This window comes from Paramisgurnus dabryanus, chromosome 18 (assembly GCF_030506205.2).
Source record: "Paramisgurnus dabryanus chromosome 18, PD_genome_1.1, whole genome shotgun sequence".
In the NCBI taxonomy this organism is placed as follows: Eukaryota; Metazoa; Chordata; class Actinopteri; order Cypriniformes; family Cobitidae; genus Paramisgurnus; species Paramisgurnus dabryanus.
Genome location: NC_133354.1, coordinates 32106628 through 32126162, shown reverse-complemented (window position 1 = coordinate 32126162; position 19535 = coordinate 32106628). Strand labels below are relative to the sequence as shown.

Here is a 19535-nt window from a genome sequence, read left to right as displayed (position 1 = left end):
CGGGTATTTTGGTTCCACCAGGGCAAAAAACATGCTACTTAGGTAAATTAGAGATTTGTCCCTTCCCCAACTTGTGTATGAATTAACCAATTCTCGCCAATCTATCTAGCCATTGATGCTGGAATGGTGTAAAGAAAAAAGAAATTTGACTCCCCTATGATGTCAGAAGGGGATAATACCGCCCCTTTATCTGCCCTATCCAACCACAACACTGCCATTTAGTGCACAGATCAGCTCATTTGCATTTAAAAGGACACACCCAAAACCGCATTTTTCATCCTATAATAAATTATCTATATGGTATTTTGAGCTAGAACTTCACATACACACTCTGGGGGCACCAAAGATTTATTTGACATCTCAAAAAAGTCTTGTGAAACGTCCCCTTTAAGAAAAATAAATAGTCTTATGTATCTTATGCCTAGAATTACTCAAGGAGGTTGTATGATTGATAACATTTGTTTCATAACTTCCTATTCTGAAAGTTTGCTAATCATATACTTTTATACATATAGTTTTATGCAAATTCAGACGCTCTTTTAAAATATTTTGGGTCAACTTTTCAAAGCTGAAGCTCATCAAATCCAAAGAACCCAGCATTATGGGAACCATGGATGTAGTTTATGTAGGAGGTGTGCAAGTGTGTTTGTTTAATGCTGGATTTCATTGAAATGGGGCATTCCCAGTGATAAAACAACTGGGTCATCTGATCTATCTTTTATAAATCTGATAAAACTAAATACTCTTCAGAGATATGAAGGATGCAACACTACTCTAGGTACTCAAGATTAACATGAGATAAGCAGAAATATTTTGTGTTACGTGACCTTTAAACTGCACATTGTAATTTCTGTGAGTTAATTCTATTTATTATTTAAAGATTTGTCAGTAATATAATTTTGGGAAAAATAAGAACAATTAATTTACAGGCCGATTTGAGATCCTAAATTTTCTGCTTGTGCTCCTGCTTCGTTCCTCGATGAGCTTCCACTTTAGCAGCTCCTCAAGTACTTGTATCATATCACTGTAGAGCTGATGGAGCCTATAACCAAGTTTAGAAAAAAGGTAACTGTAATATTGTTATACTATTACAAGAAACACAAAGCATATATGGCAAAGGTAGATAATAAGGATACTTCACAAAATCAAGGTTGTATTTAATGAAAATCACAGTGAAAAAGATGTAGGGTAAATTAATAAAAAAATACTGTTTAAAGGTAGTGATTAAGCAAGCTCTTTTGAGATGAAAGGAAGATGGCCTGAATGAGTTACTCACTCTATGATGGTTTCATGGTTTGTTTGCACTGTCAGATGTGCTCTGATGAAAGATGCACTACTGCATTGGCTTTCCGTCACTGTAGTTTTATCATGACTTAAAGTCTGTTCAATCTGCTTCATAGCTCTTTCCAAGTCTCTGTCCCTCTGTATTACAAGGATATTGTTAATACAAAATGTGGAAAATATTTGATTAATGATTAATTCAAAGGTATTATTCATTTTATTAACTCAAGTCTATTTCTGAAATAGCTGCATTTTACTGTGAAGAGGAACTCAGGAACTTATCTTGTCAGGCCTGATATTGGATAAGTGAAAGCCATACCATACATTTTTGCAGTTAACATATAATGTGTACACTACAGACTGAATTCTGCCATTTGTTCTTCCTCCATTTTATTCAATTTTAGGCAACACATTTTATTTTTTCTGTTTATTTTACAGTGTATGTAAGGATTTTTCAAGGATGCAAGGCTCAGCTTTGGATAAAGCATATGCTAAATTAATAAATATAACTGTATGATAACATTAACCTAATTTCCTCGTTTGCAATTAATGAGAAAGGTTTATGCGAAGTTGCTTGCTACTATGCATTGTCATTTGTATTGCTCTTGTAGTTAATTTAGTGGTGGCTGCTCTTCCTTTTCCTGTCTGTGGCAGGAATTTATTTTGACAAAACACGTGAATCACATAGGTTCAATTTACAAGCCGAACACATATTTTGAAATATGTGAGTTTATTAATTATTAATCACTGCCCTATCTACCAACACCACTTCAGAAGATCATCAGGAGCCACATTAATTTTGTGTTCTTTTTACCTCTCAAAGAGTCGGTACCTTAGGACTTTTATGAACCACCTTTCGGGGCCCTTTAGGGCTTTTATGAATCAGCAAGGACCATGATTTCAAAAACGTCTTTACTCTTCTGTTGCACAACATATAGGGTTGTGCGGGGCAAAAACTATTGCAGGGTTAGTTGTAACACGGACTGTTTACATTGTTGCACAAAGTTGAGCGTTTTGTTTTTCCAGTATTTTTTCACGCTGCCAAAAGACAATCTCCCGCAAATTATTGGAAATGTATAATGTTTTTCCAGAAAGTTATTGATGAACGAGTGTTTTGGTGGCATGTAAGTTAATTCTTTCATCATATGTTTTTTTCGGTTTCTGAGTTGGGTGTGTAAGATACCAAATCCAATGCTATGTCATATTAATCAGTGTCTTGTTGACTAAAACATAGCATCGTTTTGAAATATGTCTGCAGCTCTTAGCAACTTTTTTGGTGGGCTTGAAAATATTTTGACCCAGCGGGGTTAATTGTAATTGTAACGCTATAGACTTCATTTGGTGGTGGTGTCAAAATACTGTGAGAGCGAATCAAAGCGGACTTCTCCATGTGATTTCTTGAATAGCTCTCGCGATACTTTGATGTCACTGCGTTAATTTTAATTAACCTGTTAGCCAGCACTTCTATTTTTGAGCATTTTCTGAAAAACGACAACTCCAAACTAAAACGTCTGCAGCTCTTAAACCCTATGGTCTATATTCATAATTCTGGTCTTGTTTGAAACTAGACACTTGAAATATTGTTGCCTAATAGTCATAACAACTCAGAGTAGTAAAGAAACAGAGTAAAACAAGGTAAAATATACATTAAATGACTTCCGTTTTTCTTTAAATAACATTCACTTAGCAAAAAAGGTATGAAATGGTCATCTGAGACACCTGGGGACACCATATAGGTAAACTGAATGTCTGACCATGCTGTGATTCAAATTTGAGAATGATACTCCAAAAAATGTTGTTTCTGTGAGCTTTTATTTCAAAAAAGTCCAGGCGTCCTTTCAGAAAAAGTGCACTTGGAAACTCCAAATATACACATGATAACAAAATGACATGATTATCAAAAGAAAATGAGTCAGGACTACATATTACATGATGTATATCAATTCAGAACTTCTCTGCCCACCAAAGCACATAGAAAAAACTATTTCAGAAAAAAACATTTGCACATTATAACAAAATACTTGCTATTTTGAATGTGGTCGCTCATGAATGCACTCCAGATTCCAGTCCTCCTCTGGATGTCAGCTGAAGACCTGTTACATCACATCACAACACAACACAACACAACACAGACACACACAAAGCAAGAGAGGATTTTAGTTTGAGTCAAAAGTTAGAGACATACAACTATTTGTATGAGAAACTATGATGTAATATACATGAACATAATACATACACACATACACACATTACATGAATATATTTATAATTACAAATGTCTTATGTTTGCCAAATAACCTATATTTCTCAGCTGGTAATACTCATATTTTCCACCACATATCTTGTTTTTAGTTTGTATATTCTGTGCATTTGATTCATATAGCTATAAAAATGATTCATTTATATAACATGTCATAGAAAATGAAACCATGTAAAACTCGTATTTTAGTCATCTCCACAGTTACTTTATAATCAAAACAGCTAACAAGAAACTAGAAATGTAACGTAAAATAACTAATGAACAAAAGAATCCACTTACTTTATCCAAGCGAGCGCAGCTGAGCTCATAGTCCGGTCCATCTCTCGTCGACGACGCGGTTTCGTTTATATCCAATCTTGTATCTTTGCTCCGCGATCATGCTCTTTATCAACTTCTCCAAAACACTCTCAACACAAACAAGTCCTCTGCAGTCGACAATCCACAATGGAGATGTTATATCTAACCTTTGAGAGGTTTCTCAGCGGCTCCGGAGAGCCTAGCCGGCTGCTATGCTACCCAAACAAACAAACGCGCAGGGAGGGGGCGTGGGCATTCCTCTCCATGCGCTTCTGTAGATTTGCGCAGAAGTACACTTTACTGACGTAATTTGAATCCTTGTAATCGTTTCATGATTGGTTACTACCCCTGCCCATCAAAACTTTGCTGGCTAAGCATTGGCTGGCTTTGTTTTGGCGTAATCCAGTCAAAAGCCTATGGTTAGCTGAAGGACATCTGTCTGGGCAAATCGGTGTTCCCGATTCATTTTGAGTTGTCAAACCTTATCTGATTGAACAAAACAGAAAAATAGGGCGGGATATTTATCGGAAGAGTCTAACGAAGCAGGAAGAGATGGATTTTCACTGATAAAACTCGATATTTGATAGAAAATAAACATGATCGATCATACTTAGCGGACGCGCGGATGTAAATAAAGGAGGGTATTGCTGGATTTATCACTATTTTTCGTTGTTTTGGATTAAAACGTGGGATGCTTTTTGAAGAGTGGACCCTTACGTTGCAATGTACGTTGAAGTTTTTGGGAATTGTCAGAGATGATCAGAACCATATGGCAAGACATGTGAGTACCCACACCCATTTTTATATGCGTTCCGTCTGCATTTCATGTAACCCTTTCCACACCAGTGTATTGATTGCAAAAATAAGCTCAGAACATGAATTTTGAGTGTTTAAACTTTCAAATAATGCAAAGTTTATGATTGTTGATTGAATATTTGATGTTAAACAAAGTACAAAAACACGTAAAAACGCCCCCTAGGGACCGCCGCCGGGCCGGTGCGTGTTAATACGCCGATCGGATTACACAACACTGCAGGGACCCATCTAGAGTGATAAGGATTCTGATCTGATTATGAAGTCTTTCAGAGTCGAGTCTCAAGTCCTCAAATTTGTCAAAGTTAAGTTGCAAATCATATGACTCGAGTCCACATCCCTGACAACCACACTCGTGGTTGGGTAGGAACCCACAGACCTGCTACTTACAGCCCCATGGGCTACTTTACCTGGTCAGAAGGCATGGTTTCCAAATGACTTTCTGCATTCAACAAATTCACGTCTATTGCTCTGCCCATGGCAAGGCTATACAACTACAGTATTTACAACACTGGTAACAGACATTTGGACTTATCAACCACATGGGGTAGCCATCAGGAAATCTTACATGGTACCGCTTTAATATACCTATTTGCATATTTATATCTATGGTCCGAGCTGTGGGGTTGTGCAGATGCTGGGACTAATTTGCATATTCATGGTATCCACATGTACTAAATGAAGCAAAGGTATAGAGTTATTTGAAGCTGATTTCTAGCATGAAGAAATTACTGTCACAGGAAAAACTTTTGCATATGCTATTATGATGCTCAAAGATGAGTTTTAAGTGATAAAAGTGTTTGAAACCTGAAACTTAAAAACTTTTAAACTTTTAACATTAGTTAATGCACCTCAAACTAACATCAATTACTGTAATGACATAAACAAGAATTTATAAATGCTTATATAAAACATATTGTTCACATTGTTTTGTCATAATGTATTTACTTATGTGAACAAATACAACCTTTTTGTAAAGTGTTACAGAAATGTGTATTTTATATTATTCATTTTATTTTATATTATATTAAACAAATAATTCAGGGTTGTTTCTGTTCACAGTCATAGCTCTAATACAGCATGAATATAAACCCTGAACGAGCAACTCGACTCAAACTTGTGTACAATTAGACGTACAAATCTTATTCAAGGTAGAAAAGTGATTTAGTTAAGAGCAGTGAGAGATTTTCTCTCAGTGCTTTTTGATTAACACGAGTGGCAGAATTAGGTTACTTCCCCTTTAAGACCAAAGTCTGGATCTAATATACTGTTACACTGTTACAATAAGTTTTCTCTTTTAGCTGTTTACTTTCTCTTAAGACCTAAATTTTTGTGTTAATGAGGATACTTGCAAAAGCCTGGAATCTTGACACATTTGTGTATTTAAGGCTAATACAGCGGCAACAATACTCACAAGCTTAATGAGAAGCGGATGTGCGGCTTGCACGCTCCTCTCAAACAGAAACAGCGAACGCATTTAGCACTGTTGTTTGTAATGTCTTCCTATTCACGGAAACCTGGCTTAATCCATCTAAAGACGACCATTCCATAAAACTGATGGAGACCCTCTCCATTTTCCTGTCTAACAGAACTTTCAAGGATTCCAAGAAGGAGATCAGAGGTGGCGTTGCCATCATGGTGAATGAGGGCTGGTGTCAAAGCGGGAACATCAACGTGCTGCTGCTCCCCTGATATGGAATTCCTGGCAATAAAATGCCAGGCTCACTATCTTCCACATAAATTCACATCTGTGGTAATCGTAGCAGTGTACATTTCACCACAGGCAATTACAAAAACAGCTCTCACAGTGCTCCAGGATGCTCTGAACAGCTACCAGGCTAGCGAAACTACGAAGGAAACCCCCGATGACAAGAGAGGTGGACAGACCAATCAGAGGACAACAAGTGGACAGACCAATCCGAGGACAACATGCGAGTGGCACTACATGAATCACTTTGGGTTGCGTTCAAAAACTGCACTGTCAATATAAATACTGACATTAATGTGTTCACTGAAAATGTCAATGCTATCATTTCCACCATTACAGATATGCATGTATCTAAAGTGACTGTTAAATATATATGAAAATCAGAAACCATGGATAAATAAAAATACTCAAAATGCCCTGAAACAACATACGGCTGCATATAAATCAGGACTGGAGACTGGCAATATTGAAGACTACAAAGCAGCAGCATACCATGTCAGAAAAGCAGTGAAGGATGCCAGGAATATGGAGAGAAGGTGGAGTCCAAATTTCAGCAAGGAGACCTCAAAGGTAAAAAACATGACTGACTAAAAAGCCTCCCCCCCAATCAGGAGGCGCAAGTAAGGAGTTTGTAAATAACCTCAATTTTTTTTTGCATGTTTCGACACCTGCTGTGACCAAGTGCCCATTGTACCAGGGAGGGAGAGTGGTGGAGTCGGAGGGATCAGAGGACTGAACGCAATGTCAGGAGGACTTTTAAGCAAGTGAACAACAGGAAGGCTGCAGGACCAGATGAGATAGCTGGGCGGGTTCTCAAGGTCTGTGCCAACCAATTGGCACCAGTGTTCACGGCCATATGGCTATACTGTCCCTGGGACAGTCTATCAACCCCACATGCTTTAAAAAGTCTACCATCATCCCCATACCCAAGAAGCATAGACAAGTCTGTTATACCAACTATCTCCTAGTTGCACTCACCTCTGTGGTAAGGAAGTTTCTGAGAAGATGGTCAAGGCCCATATCTGCCCAACACATTGGACCCTCTACAATTTACCCTCTACTCCTTCTCTATGCACGCCATTACAATACAACTTTCAATAATATGGTCCAGCTACAATCTTAAAGATTTCTTAAATCTAATCTAGAACATAACAACAGATTATGTCTTTATAGACAGAATCTTGTTTTTTAATCAGTTATCAAATATACATTGTATTTTGTATTGATGCATACAGTAACATTACAAATAGGCAATATGTTAAATGAACAAGTATGAGTGCACAAACCTACAGGCAGGATACATACCTGTATATGAGAGACAAATCTCTAGATATGGATATTAATAAATATGACAAGCTCTATGAGGAGATGACCATGGAGCCTGTTTTAAAGAGGTCTTGTCGCTCATTACTTTCTATTAGACCTTAACCACTGCATCTAGTCTTTCTGATCAAAGATGTTTGTACTATGGGCAAATGGCGCATCAAACTACATTGCTCCAGCAGCGCATGCGTCACTGATAAACAAAAGTTTTGTCTTAAAGTGGTAAGTTTTTAGAAGTGCTTGCTCGCATTGTGCTTATTATGAAGTTACAGAAATGACACATTAATTTGTTATGAGTGGATTATTGGGGGCCAAGCACCGAAGGTGCTGAGGCACCTATTGGAATTGTCAGTATTATTATTCTTCATCCCCAATGGGAGTCTATGACAGCCCTATGAACTGTACATAGGAAAATGATAAAATTTGGCACAGTTGTAGTGGTGATCATAAATAGTCATTTGACCAAAAATTGGGTCTCTAGCACTAACTCTATAGCGCCACCAACAGCTCAAATATTCAATGTTCAAATGGTTATAACTGCTGATCCGCTTGATCTAAGAAAATTCTACTTAGTACACGTGATTGCTCTCCTCATGCTTATTGTTTTTAATGCCGTACAGTAAAACTCCACCCATTAGAGTAGCGGCCATTTTGAAATGTACAGTATTTCGTTTATTCGCTACTCCTCCTTCAAATTTGGTTCAATTGTTATGAATTTTGGCACAGATGATCTTTGGAGTGAGCCGCACAGAAATGACTGAACAGAATTTTGATTTTTATATTGGTTCAAAAGTAATAAATGTACAAACATAACGAGGTTGATGCAAAAATGGTTCTGAAGCTGTATCTCGGTCATTCTTTGATCAATCGAAATTATATTTGGTACACTTCATGTAGACCATGAACTGGGGGTCCATGCCTAATTTGGTGACAGCGCCACCTATGGGTCATGAGATATGAAAAAAGGCCATTTTTGCCCATAACTACTGAAATGTTTGTCAGAAAATTATAATCTCGATGTCTACGAATTCCTTGGCTCATGCCGAATCTGTCCATATGTATTATGTCGGGTTTGACCACACCACCTGTCCGCCATTTTAAAATTTGTCATAAATTGTTATAACTATTGGACATATTCGTGCAAAAATAGGTAGGGAGCTTCGGCATGATGTCCTGAAGGCACCTGGGAGGTCAGAATAAAGCGCCACCTAGGGGTTATAAACTATAACAGTTCTTATTCAACTGCTTATTACTACAGAATACTTTGTCTGATATAAATTTTCTTTGTGAAAGTGTATTCACTGGTTTATTTTCCATCATTCTGTTCATGTGTTATTGTAAGGCATATGGTAAATGATTGAGGTTGTCTATTTGTCATAGTATATTAATGTGACTGTATATAGTATATTAATGTGACTGTATATTACATTGTATAGCATTACTAAACAGAATGATCTTCTTGTCTTCAATCTCACTTGAGCTTTTTGATTCTCATATACATTGTATTTCTGTTAGTTCTGCTCTGCATTGTCAGTTCTGCATCTGTGTTGATTGGCATATGTCAATCCTTGCACCACCTAAGCTCTTTTTTTGCTGCCTCTTGAGCTGTGTTAACTGAGTTGCACATCTAGTAAATCACATGCCATGAGATTCTGAGGTCATGGGTTCGAATCCCATGAGCGTGGGTTTTGTCTTGACTAATTTGTTGTTTGAGTTATCTGATTCTGTTATTCATTGTATGTTCTATTTCTGATCAGTGGTGTCATATTTGCACCTTCAGTGATTGCCATATGTCAATGCTTGTATCTTTAAGCTCTTTTCTGCTGCCACTTGAACAATGTCAACTGAGTGGCGACTCTAGTAAATCACATGCATTAAGATTCTGAGTTCCTGGGTTCAAATCCCACAAGGGGCATGTATTAAATTCTTCTATTAAAGTTTTGTTCTCTCTCTCACCAATTCTTCCCAACCTCTCTGTAGTTCACATATGTTCTATTTTTGCCATGTTTGCCGTTGTTGCTTTGCACTGCAATGGTTCTGCTCTGTAATTGCTGCGCCTTGTGTGCTTGATGCACCTGGGGTGCTCATTGCACCTTGGGTGATTGTTGCGTTGCATGTTGCGTGCTGTGCTTTGGGTGCTCTTTGCGCTGAAGGTGCTTGGCCCCGCAATTGCTGCTTGCAGCTATATTTTTACATGTTTCTTTAAAACACTCAGTATAAAGGCCATTTCACACTGATCCAACTTAAACCTACTCCAACAAACCCCAACATTCTAAAGTCTCATTTACTTTGATCCAACAACTTCCAACAGGGGTTTCATTCTGACTCAAAAATGCCTTTGTTGGAGTTTGTTGGGTCAGTATGAAACCCTCAATTGGAGTGTGAATTGGCCTTAACATGCAGAAGTGCAAGGTTATCCACACTAATATTAATTTCGACCATTATTTAATAGAATTGCACAGCTAGAAAAAGCAAGGATTGTATTTAGTATACTTCTGACTGTCTTCAACTGAATAAAGATATTAATTTGCATCTGGGGTTGCATGAGAGTGTGTAAATTGTGAGATAAATGTAATTTTTGGAAAACGATTCCTTGAAATTGGTTTTAGATTACCTGTTCCTGAAGCAGCTCTATAATCATTGTCTCTTGATCAAGGTGCTCCTGAAAGTCTTGAAGCTTCTTTCTTTGGGTGTCCTTCATCACTTTCTGCATCTCCTCAGAAATATTCTATTTGACATGATAAAGATAAAGAAATTTATATATATATATATATATATATATATATATATATATATATATATATATATATATATATATATATATATATATATATATATGCAGTGGTGTGAAAAAGTGTTGGACCACTTCCTGATTTTTTTGCATGTTTGTCACACATTTTTCTAGCTACACCCAGGCCTGATTACTGCCAGACCTATTTGTTATCAATAAATTACTTAAATAGGACCTGCCTGACAAAGTGAAGTAGCCCAAAAGTACCGAATACGACTGTCAGGCGGCATAGTCGTATTCAGCACCCACCCCACGCTCCTGTGATTATATCCAACAGATTCTCCCCCCTCAGCATTACACAAGCTGAGATGTCTGTTACATGCACCCTGGTTAAAGTTGATTCTAGTCTCAAGAACATGGAATTAGAGGCACCAGCCACAATAGTCGAATGTATGCCGGGAGCCAAAGCGCCTGACATTAGATCCAAACTTAAAGATGTGTGTGAAGTTGCAAAAACAAGGTGAGACAATGTAATATGCTCTGGTCCCCTCCCCGCCTACCGGGGTGATGAGACGTGTAGTAGATTAGGGTTGCTTCATGGCTGGATGTCAAAGTGGTGCCCACAGCATAACATAGGGTTTGTAGACAACTGGAAGCATTTCTGGAGGACACCTGACTTGCTAAAGAGAGATGGCCTCCATCCATCCCGGGAAGGAAGTGCTATACTCTCTAGAAATCTGACAAATAAACATACTTGTGATAATGTCTGACTATCCTCGGCTTAACCTTCCGTCTGTTAGCTGCCTTGACATGTCAAGAACACATATCTCAGCACATAGAGTTAATATTACCAGAGTATCAACACATTTCCACGTCTCTTCCTCTAACAAAGAAATACAGAGCACCGTTTACCTCGTCTAGCACAAATCTAATATAAAAATAGGAAACAATACATCAGCAGATGAAATTCAAACGTTAAAATTCGTCCTTCTTAACACTAGATGGCTTCACAATAAAGAACCTATTATCAATTAAATCATTACTGACCAAAACTAAGATGTGCTCTGCTTAACAGAAACCTGGCTTAAAACAGCCGATTACATAGTTTAAATGAATCTATCACACATAGGGTTGGGAATCGTTAGAAATTTTCCGGTTCCGATTCCGGTTCCGGTTCTGCCTAACGATTCCGGTTCTGATTCCGGTTCCATATAATAAAAAATAATGCACAATACTTAAACAATTCAATTTGTGTTTATTAATTACTGATAAAATATTTTAAATGTAAAATGATTAATATTTTCACTTTTTCAGTCACTAGGCCTATATCATTTATTCCTGTTGTAGTCCTCGTAAGATCCTACCTGTTGAAGTGAACATGATAGCAGCAGTAGTTCTCAAACATATGATTTGAGATTTATATGCTGGAGCAAGTGTTTTATATCCTGAAAAGGCTGCTGTACAAGTAATAATTTTTGTATGTGCATGCGTATAGGCTTATATATAATGCATACATATATTTTGAAATATAAAAATGTAAATGAGGATCAGATATACGTTTCTTAACAAACATGCGTGTTCATATGCGCTGATTTCTTTTCGCCGGAGGCTGCTCGTCACAACATCAAGCAATGCTTAGGTTACTTAGCAACCACAGACGCTTTGGAGCGTCCACGCGCTTTGGAGAAAAGTGGCGCGATCACGTTTTCCGTGTGGTTTTAGATGCGAAATGTGAAGCAATTGAGCATAATGTGCATGGCCATTTCGGTGGGTGATGCTCGAGCCCCGAAGCGACCACGGGATCAGCGCGGCTATGTGCGTGTTTATTTTATCACTTTCATCCGTGAAACAACACACGGTTCAAGTGAGGAACCTTTTTGGGGTTATAATGTGTGCAAAGTGCTGAAAACGCATGTTGCTATACTGGTAGTGCAGATTGATTTTTAGACATGTTTAACACGAAGTATACAAAGCTTACCTCAGCAGCCCGAGTGTTTTCTGTGGTAAGCTGGGTTAATTTGGTTGCGCGCGCGAGTGACTATAAACAGTGGCTCAACGTAATTAATATTCATGAGGTAAGAGACATAAGCGCTTTGCACGTGCCTCGCATCAGAACCGCTTTTAGAACCGAAACTTAAGAATTACGTGCGGTTCCGGTTCCTTTTAAAAAACGGAACCGGTTCTGAATAAGAACCGGTTATCGGTTCCCAACCCTAATCACACGACTATTATTTTAAGCACAAACTTCGCTTAAAGGGGAGAGGGTGTGGTGTAGCAACAATCTACAATAAAATATTTAAAGTAAACCATAAATCTGAACTCAAATACTTCTACACCATACTTCTAGATAGGATCGCTCGGTCAACAACACGCTACCGTTTAGGCAGAAAAATCATTTCCACTACTAAAGATAGCTTTATTAGTACTCTCCCAGACGTGTCCCAAATGAAACATGCAGCAGATAATCGTAAAGATCTGGATACTAATAGAAACCCTCAATAATGTTTTTTCTATCACACTGGAAGTTGTTGCTCCCAATAGATCAAAGAGAATCAAAGAAAAAACGGCAGCACCATGGTATGACCATCATACCGCAGCCGTTAAAAAGGCAACTAGAAAAATGGAACGATATTGGAGAAGGACAAAGTTAGAGGTATGGCGTGCAGCATGGAAAGAGAGTGTTCAACTCTACAGACAGGCTATAAAATCGCCAGATCTACCTATCTCATCAAGCTTATTGAAGAAAATCATAACTCTCGTTTCCACTTTAGCACAGTTGTGGAACTAGCTAGAAACAAAGAACAAACAGAAAACGATATTTAACTCCAACATAATAGTCGTGACTCATGAACATCGAAGCTACACAAACAGTCACCATTTTACCCAACAGTACATCGAAAACTTGATTACAACTTTAACATCTTGAGTCATTTAAAGCTACTACAATAGAAGAGCTCTCAAATGAAATCATCCAAATTATTGTTGTGTATATTAAGTAGTAGTGTCAGACCTAGTATTAAATAGCTTTAAATCATCGCTAGAACTAGGATACTAACGCACCTCGACCAAGGAGATCTTAATAATTTTAGACCAATCTCTTTCTAAAATGTTCAATTAGGAAAAGAATAATGTAAGAAAAGTTCCAATCAGGATTCAGGCCCCACTATAGCACAAAGACAGCAATGCTTAGAGCAGGGGTCACCAATCCTGTTCCTGGAGGGCCGGTGTCTCTGCAGAGTTTAGCTCCAACCCTAATCAAACACACCTGAAGCAGCTAATTAAGGTGCTTCAGGTGTGTTTGATTAAGATTGTAGCTAAACTCTGCAGAGACACTATCCATCCAGGAACAGGATTGGTGACCCCTGGCTTAGAGTCACAAATTACCTCCTTTTAACATCCGATCATGTTGAAATCTCAATTCTAATATTACTAGACCTTAGTGCAGCATTTGACACAATAGATCACACAATCTTACTCAATAGACTAGAAAACCATGTTGGCATCAGTGGTCAGGCGTCAGCATGGTTTAGATCGTACCTAACCAATCGTTATCACTTTGTTTATGTAAATGAGGAAGAGTATAAATACAGCGTACCGCAGGGATCAGTTCTAGGTCCTATCCTGTTCTTGTTATACATGTTACCTCTAGGACACATCATCAGGAAACACAACATAAGTTTTCACTGCAGATGATACCCAGCTTTACATCTCCTCACATCCTATTGAAACCAACCATTTTTCTAAGACAATAACAAATAAGTTAACAGACTGTATTAGCGATATAAGTGACTGGATGGCAAATAATTTCCTTATTCTAAACTCCAATAAGACAGAGATACTTATTATTGAACCAAAATCGCTCCAAACTAAATATGTCAGATTACAAGTTGCCCATAGATGGCTGTATTGTGGTGCTGTCTTTCACAGTCAAGAACCTAGGTCTAAACGTTTGCTGCATAGCATTCTTCTATCTGTAAAATATCTCAAAAATATGCCATATGCTGTCTGCATCAGATCCAGAGAAGCTTATCCACGCTTTTATGACCTCAAGAATAGATTATAGGTAGCTCCTTACTCTGGGGATGTCACGCAAATTAGGTAAATAATTATTTAACTAAATAATTTTTTTACATTTATATAGCGCTTTTCTGCAGCACTCAAAGCACTTTACATATAAAAGGGGGTTCTCCTCAACCACCACCAATGTGCAGCATCCACCTGCTGTTTTTGAACCTGGGGAGGCAGCCTTCTTGGGCTTAACTTAGCACCCTCTTCTTTGCGTTACATTAGCAATACGCACGCTTATAATGTTGATTCATAGCCACAACAAATTTAGCTGCTTGTGCTATCGTGTATTATGTTGTGCTATCTGTTGATTTTCTGTGCTTTCCACTGCTTCTTTTAATGTAAAGCTGCTTTGAAACAATCACCAATTGTGAAAAGCGCTATATAAATAAAATTTAATTGAATTGAATGATGCGACGGCAGCCTTTATGCGCCAGAACTACCACCACACACCGGCTTATAAGTGGAGAGGAGACCTAGTGATATAGCCAATTAGTATGAGGGGATGATTAGTAGGCCAATGGGTAAGTTTGGCCAGGATGCCGGGGAACACCCCTACTCTTTTCCGAAGGACATCTTGGAATTTTTAACGACCACAGAGAGTCAGGACCTCGGTTTAACATCTCATCTGAAGGACAGTGCTTTTTGACAGTTGAGTGTACCCTTCACTATACAGGGGTGTTAGGACCCACACAGACCAGGTGAGCACCCCCTGCTGGTCTCACTAACACCTCTACCAGCAGGAACCTGGTTTTCCCAGGTGGTCTCCCACCCAAGTACTGACCAGGCTCAGCCCTGCTTAGCTTCAGTGGGCAAGCTGTCTTGGGCTACAGGGTGATATGGCTGCTCAAATAACCTCCAGCTGGTTCAAAACGCCATTGCAAGAGTGCTTACTCGATCTAAGAAGTATGACAACATAAGCCCAATCTTGGCATCTTTACACTGGTTGGTTACTTACCAGTTAAATATCGCATACATTTTAAAATATTGCCAATCACATATAAAGACTTAAATGCCCTTCGTATCTTAGAGAATTACTGAAGCAATCTGAAGCAATCTGAATTACTGAATTAATAGACAACAATCCAAATTCTGGTCTCTTAAATATCCCTAGAGTATTAAAAGTATCTAAAGGTGGTCGATCCTTTTCCTACTTAGCCCCTAAGCTCTGGAATGATTTGCCAAAAACGTTCGGGAATCAGACACAGTCGATCAATTTAAGTCTAAACTAAATACATTTCTCTTTAACAAAGCATTCACATAATTTGTCTACAAAATGTACTTACTGCCTATTTTGACATGCCAATAATACACAATAAATGATCTATGGGATATTTTGAGCTAAAACTTCACATATGCACTCTGAGGACACCAGAGACTTATTCTACATCTTGTAAACAGGGGCTTTGAATGTCTCCTTTAAAACTACATGTTGTGTTATCTTTGATTAATACTTAAATTTCTTTCATGATTTGAAACTTTAAAGTGTGCCAAACATGCAAAAAAATCAGAAAGGGGGCCAATACTCTTTCACACCACTGTATATAACCAATATGATCAAACACACACATGTTGGCATATGTGGTTTACAGGGACAAATGCACAGATGCAATGCATTTTATACTGTACAAACTGTATATTGTATTTCCCTAACATACCCCAGTCCCTAACCATCACAAAAACATGTTGGCAGTCTTTAATCTATGAAAAAGTACCATTTTGTATGTTTTTTAAGTTAATAGGGACACATCCTGTGTCCCAGTAAACCATGTTTGTAGCATAATAAATGTTATTATACACTATTCATCACTATTTCCCGTAAACCACATATACCAACCTACACACACACACACACACACACACACACACACACACACACATACAAACACACACCTAATTAGTTAATCGCACAGCAGATTTTTTTCGTGACTATTCAACAAATCTCCATTTATAGTATGATGCTTAATGCATTTACTCTGTAACTTAAACTTATGGATCAGATTTTTTGTTTTGGTGATATCCAATACAGCATTTTTGGCCAGTATCAGACTAGTTGTGATTCTAAATATCAGATTGCTGCATCCTTAATATAAACAAAGCATTTTGTACTAAGCCGTTTTCTTTAAGGCTGCTTACAATTACGAGACATTGGTAAATTGAATAAACAGAAGTGTAATAAATTAGTGAAATCCATCCCTTTTGGGGGCTTGACTGATTCTGATCCATGTGTCAGTGCTTACTTGATAATGAAATAAATAATGGATAATGAAAAGCTGTCTGCAGATTTTCGGTTTATTGTTCAATAGTTTGGAACATCAGATGGGCCAAGTTTGGCATGAATCCATATTTCAAGACTAGTTTAGAATAGAAAGCACTGTAAGCACATTTAAGAGTTAATATTGCTTGTAGTGATTAAAAAGAATATTACACTCATCTCTATAGTAAACAACTGAGTAATGACAGGAATTAGTAGAAAGTGGACGAGAATCAGGAAGCTCATAGTGTAGATCCAGCTTAATTTCATCCCCTGGTCATACAATATCTGCTGGAAACGTCTCCAGTCATCTAACTGTTGGTAAAAAAAAAAACACATGACAGCAGCTTAGTTTTTTATTAAGCTTATGTTACTGGAATTTTTTACCTAAAAATCTAAATTTTGTTCTAGATGTTCCGAACCCATATGTCTCCCTTTGTGTTGCTTGAAAGGAAACGTGGCTTTGGAATGACACAAGGGTGAGTAACTCATGAGTTTTTAAGTTTTTAAGTAAACTATTCCTTTAGGCATCTGATCAAGAAGTCTATTAACATGTTTAGTAATAGTTACGTTGTAACTTAATAATTAGTCCCAAAAATTAGCTGATGACCGGTAGTCAAAATGTTTTTAAAAGTGTCTAATGTCTAGGGCGATTAATTGCATTTGCGATAAAATCGTAAGCTGGTTAAATTCATTTTCTAAGGATTGCGTTTACACTCTGGTCACATGACACGGCACGCGAGCGCAATCTGCAGAGGATGCAGCAACTCTACGCAAAAAAAACCCAGCTGGGGCTTGACCTGTTGTAAACACAACCATTTCTAGGGTTTACAAAGAATGGTGTGAAAAGAGAAAAATATCCAGTATGTGGCAGTCCTGTCTGCAAAAATGCCTTGTTGATGCTAGAGGTCAGAGGAGAATGGCCCAACTGATTCAAGCTGATAGAAGAGCAACTTTGACTGAAATAATCACACTTACAACCGAGCTATGCAACCTTCAGGCGGATCGGCTACAACAGCAGAAGACCCCACCTAGTACCACTCATCTCTATTACAAATAGGAAAAAGAGGCTACAATTTGCATGAGCTCACCAAAATTGAACAGTTGAAGACTAAAAAAAAATGTTGCCTGGTCTGATGAGTCTCGATTTCTGTTGAGACATTCAGATGGTAGAGTCAGAATTTGGCATAAACATGAGAACATGGATCCATCATGCCTTGTTACCACTGTGCAGGCTGGTGGTGGTGGAGTAATGGTGTGGGGATGTTTTCTTGACACTTTAGGCCCCTTAGTGCCAATTGGGCATTGTTTAAATGCCACAGTCTACCTGAGCATCGTTTCTGACCATGTCCATCCCTTTATGACCACTAAGTACCCATCCTATGATGGCTACTTCTAGCAGGATAATGCACCATGTCACATAGCTCGAATAATTTCAAATTGGTTTCTTGAACATGACAATGAGTTCACTGTACTAAAATGGCCCCCACAGTCACCAGATCTCAACCCAATAGAGCATCTTTGGGATGTCATGGAATGGGAGCTTGGTGCCCTGGATGTGCACCCCACAAATCAACTGCAAGATGCTATCCTATCAATATGGGCCAACATTTCTAAAGAATGCTTTCAGCACCTTGTTGAATCAATGCCATGTAGAGTTAAGGCAGTTCGGAAGGCGAAAGGGGGTCAAACACAGTATTAGTACGGTGTTCCTAATAATTCTTTAGGTGAGTGTAAGCCTGGCCATTTGTTTAATCTAATTCTGTTGGTCATACTATTTAATGATTTGCTGCGTGATTCGGAGGAGCAATCTGGTCCAGATAAACTAGGCACCAACCCTATCCTTCATGGTTATCCCGGTTTACAGATTAGAGAAGCAGTCATTAGTGCCTGTTGTGGTATCCTAGATGAATTTTAACTACTGATTGTTCACAACCTCCTACTTTGGGGGTGAAAATTAACCGAATTCACTTTCACAGCGCAGAGAGCAAGAGAGAACAGCACCTTCCCAACATGACGTTATACAGTACACAAGGTTTGTGAATTCGAGACTACATAGAACGCAAAGTTCTGGATGACTTCATTCTTTCTTTTGAAAGACAAAAAATTGAGTTACGGTTCACTTTCAAATTTGAAGCTTCGGCAGACTGTTAAGATTCACTTACAACCACATCACTTTTGGAAGTGATGCAAGAGAGAGATGCAAGGCTGACCCCTACGATAATTTCTAACAGATTCGATCCCCTAAGCAGCACAACAGCTGAAACGCCTGTTAAAAGTGCCCTGGTCATTGGAGATTCTATACTCAGGAACGTTAACATTGAGGCACCAACCACCATAGTCGACTGTATATGTTCTGACATTAGATCCAAACTTAAAGTGCTGGCTAATGCTAAGCGTAAGTTTTCTAAGTTTGTTATTCACGCTGGTACGAATGACACCAGGCTCCGCCAGTCGGAGATCACCAAAGATACTATTAAAGAGATGTGTGAAATTGCAAAAACAATGTAAGACAATGTAATATGCTCTGGTCCCCTCCCCGCCTACCGGGGAGATGAAACACATAGTAGATTAGTGTCACTTCAAGGCTGGATGTCAAAGTGGTGCCCTTAGCATAAAGTAGGGTTTATAGACAATTGGAAGCATTTCTTGGGGAGACCATTCCTCCTAACCCGAGATAGCCTTCATCCGTCATCGGAAGGAGGTGCTATACTCACTAGACATCTGATCAATAGTCTTAATTCTGATATAGTCTGACTACCTAGGGCCCAGGTCAGGAAACAGACGGATCGGCTTAACCGCC

General features: G+C 38.4%; 2 long non-coding RNA genes across 2 annotated transcripts; both read right to left on the bottom strand.

The window, feature by feature from the left end:
- Positions 1-1288: 1288 nt before the first annotated feature.
- On the bottom strand, positions 1289-17021 carry LOC135777000 (uncharacterized). The gene is made up of 3 exons (XR_010544281.2): positions 16907-17021; positions 10297-10410; positions 1289-1422 (listed from the first exon to the last, which is right to left on the bottom strand). It is a non-coding gene; the product is annotated as an uncharacterized lncRNA (long non-coding RNA).
- LOC141281010 (uncharacterized) lies at positions 3075-4840 on the bottom strand. The gene is made up of 2 exons (XR_012335362.1): positions 3821-4840; positions 3075-3374 (listed from the first exon to the last, which is right to left on the bottom strand). It is a non-coding gene; the product is annotated as an uncharacterized lncRNA (long non-coding RNA).
- Positions 17022-19535: the final 2514 nt, after the last annotated feature.